General features: G+C 42.4%; 1 pseudogene; it reads right to left on the bottom strand.

Moving 5' to 3' along the window:
• Positions 1–285: 285 nt before the first annotated feature.
• On the bottom strand, positions 286–403 carry LOC124720805 (annotated as a pseudogene).
• Positions 404–3,761: the final 3,358 nt, after the last annotated feature.

Here is a 3,761-nt window from a genome sequence, read left to right as displayed (position 1 = left end):
GGAGTATCGCACAAACATGCACAGACCGGAGGACGTAGTAGTAGGCATCCCTGGCGTAGAGAAGCAACTAAAAACTAAACTCCTCCCGCACAGGCCATGAATGCCCAAAGGTACCGACCGACCGCCGTGTCATCAGTCCACAGGCGTCACTGGATGCGGATATGGATGGGCTTGTGGACAGCACACCGCTCTCCCAGCCGTATTCCAGTTTCCGAGACCGGAGCCGCTACTTCTCAAACAAGTAACTCCGCAGTTTTGCCTCACAAGGGCTGAGTGCATCTCGCTTGCCAACAGCGCTCGGCAGACCGAATGGTCACCCATCCAAGTGCTAGCCCAGCCCAACAGCGCTTAACTTCGGTGATCTGACGGGAAACGGTGTTACCACTGCGGCAAGGCCGTTAGTACAGAGAAGCAACTGAAAGAGTTGAAAACAAATAGATCGTCAGGTATGCATGGAACACCAGTTAGGCTTTACAGAGAGTAAGCTGCAGTACTGGCCACTTACTTAGCTTAGTTTTATCGCGAATCTCTCGCCCAGCTCAAAGTCTCAAACAAATGAAAAAAACCTAGGTGGCTCTAGTATATCGGAAAGGTAAAAGAACAGACCCTCATAATTACATAATATTTTTAACATCTGTATGTTTCAGAATACTTCAACACATTCTTAGTTCGAATATTATAAATTTCCTTGAGACATAAAATCTTGTGTCCACAGATCGTCAGGTTTTAGAAAGCCTCGCTCGTGCGAAACTCAGCTTGTCCTTTTCTCAGATGACATCCTGTGAACCGCGTAAGTAGGGCAACAGGTAGTTCCATATTCCTAGATTGCCGGAAAGTATTTGACTTTGTGCCCCGACGCAAACTGTTAACAAGGGTACAAACCTATGGAATAGGCTCCCTGATATGTGAGTGGCTCGAATACTTTTCAAGGAATAGAATCCAGTAAGTAGTTCTCGACAGCAGGTGTTCATCAGAGATAAGGGCATCGTCAGGAGTGCCCAAGGATGTGTGACAGGACCGTTCTTATTGACGTCGCAGTCGGCGACTGTTTGCTGATGATGCTGTGGTCTACGGGATATGGAACTACCTGTTGCCCTACTTACGTGGTTCACAGGATGTCATCTGAGGAAAGGAAAAGCTGAGTTTCGCACGAACGAGGCTTTCTAAATCCTGACGATCTGTGGACACAAGATTTTATGTCTCAAGGAAATTTATTATATTCGAACTAAGAATGTGTTGAAGTATTCTGGAACAAACATTGTTAAAAATATTATGTAATTATGAGGGTCTGTTCTTGTCGTTGAGTGACTGTAGAAAGATACCAGATGACTTAGTTAAAATTTGTAATTGGTGTGATAAATGGTAGCTTGCTCTGAATGTAGAAAAATGGAAATTAATACAGACCAGTAGGAAAAACAATCCTGTAATGTTCGAATACAGCAATAGTAGTGTGTTTCTTGATACAGTCGCATCAATTAAATATCTAGACGTGACGTTGCAAAGCGGTATGAAATGGATAGAGCACGCATGGACGATAGTAGGGAAGGCAAGTGATCGACGTCGGTTTGTTGGAAGAATTCTAGGAAAGTATAGCTCATCTATAAATGAGATAGCCTATAGAACACTAGTGTCACCCATTCTTGAGTACTGCTACAGCGTGTGCAATCCCCATCAGATCGGATTAAAGGAAGACATTGAAAGAATTCAAAGGCATGCTGCTAGATTTGTTAACGGTAGGTTCGATAAGTACACGAGTATTATGGAGATGCTTCGTGAAGTCAAATGGGAATTGCTGAAGGCATGACGGCTTTCTTTTCGCGAGGATCTATTGCGAAACGGCATTTAAGACTGACTGCAGAACGATTCTACTGTCGCCAATGTCAATTTCGCGTAACTACCAAGAAGATAAGATAAGAGAAATTAAGGCTCGTACGGAGGTATATAGAAGGTCATTTTTCCCTTGCTTCATTTGCGAGTGGAACAGGAAACGAAATGGCTAATACCGGTACGAGGTACCATCCGCCATGCACTTCAAATGGCTCTGAGCACTATGGGACTTAACTTCTGAGGTCATCAGTCCCCTAGAACTTAGAACTACTTAAACCTAAGTAACCTAAGGACATCACACACATCCATGCCCGAGGCAGGATTCGAACCTGCGACCGTAGCGGTCGGGTGGTCCCAAACTTTAGCGCCTAGAACCGCTCGGCCACTCCCGCCATGCACTACACGGTGGCTTGCAGAGTATGTATGTAGAGGTAGATGTATATGACATCTTCTTACACTTTCCAGTCGTTTAACGGCTCTTGAAAGACCAAACTTATCATGACACTGAACTTTCCATTCATGCATCGTAACATCTCACATGCTTTCAGCATTCAGTCGTGTACAGATATTACATTCGCAAAGTTTCTTTCATAAAATAACAAGTAATAATTCAGCGATTAACCTCAGCCTGAGCTAATGTTAGCCACAGATAAGATAGTGTGCACATCGCTATCTACCTTCTTATGTTCTTCCTTCGATAAGGGAAGAGAAAATTTATGAATAATCAGTCTTGCATTGTCTGTCTTGATTAATAGTCCGTAGAGTGTATGACATGAGTACTGATCCACTGTCAGCAGAAACATGCGCAAATGAACGTGAGACGCTATTATGTAACTTATTTACAGAGCGGTATCTTTGGCTATTATAATAAGACAAAAGGGTTATCATACCGTATTGTAAAGGTGTATTTAGTAATGTATCATTATTTCTTGTCAAACACTAATACATTTAAAGTAGAGTTCCCAAACGCTGCATCCTGCCTCGACTCCGCAGTCCAAACAAAGTATATTTGGGAGAAGAATTCAACAGGAAACAAAAGACCACTTCGAAAATAATCCGTAGAGAAAAAAGAGGTTATCAGAACAACAGACTGAAAGAAATAGAAGAGGATTTCAACAAAAACAACTCTAGAAGTTTTTGCAGAACATTTAAAGGAAATATCACAGGATATCAATCACCGAGTTTATGCTTCAAAAGATAAGACGGAACACTGGGGACAAACCCGAAAAATAACTGTGAAACATTAGCGCAATACTTTGACACACTACTGAACTGCGATAAACCGTTGCAGATCCTACAGTTCGAGAAGCCGGAACCCAGTCTCAATTCCAAACCGCCAACACATGAGGGAATCGTGAAAGTAATAAAATCACTGAAAAATGACAGAGCACCTGGAGAAGACAGACTGATTGCGGAAATCTGGAAATTAGACCACGAACGCATCACATCCAAAATACACAGAACAATCAAAAACATCTGGGAAACAGAAAACGTTCCAGAGGAATGGAAGTCAGCGATAATACACACCCTCCACAAGAAAGGAGATAAAACAGACCCTAATAACTACAGAGGAAGTTCACAACTACCTGTAACATACAAAATTCTATCAAAAGCCCTGTTAAATCGACTAGAGCCTCAAACAGATCCACAGACAGGAGAATGCCAAGAAGGGTGCAGAAAGGAAGATCATGCAGTGAACTTATCTGGTGCCTGAGTACTGTATCGACAACAAGAAAGTCCAGGAACACCACAATAATATTCGTCGACTTCAAAAATGTCTACGTCTCCACAGACAGAGAAACGCTCTTCACCATATTGGAAGAAATTAAGATGGACAGCAAAACCAGAAAGCTAATCCAGGAAACATTAACAAATACAACATCCAAAGTGAATTTGTGGAAGAGATCTCGGAACCATTCGAAATCAAGACAGGA

Source organism: Schistocerca piceifrons, chromosome 1 (assembly GCF_021461385.2).
Source record: "Schistocerca piceifrons isolate TAMUIC-IGC-003096 chromosome 1, iqSchPice1.1, whole genome shotgun sequence".
Taxonomy (NCBI): domain Eukaryota; kingdom Metazoa; phylum Arthropoda; class Insecta; order Orthoptera; family Acrididae; genus Schistocerca; species Schistocerca piceifrons.
This window is presented reverse-complemented; position numbering and strand designations above follow the sequence as displayed.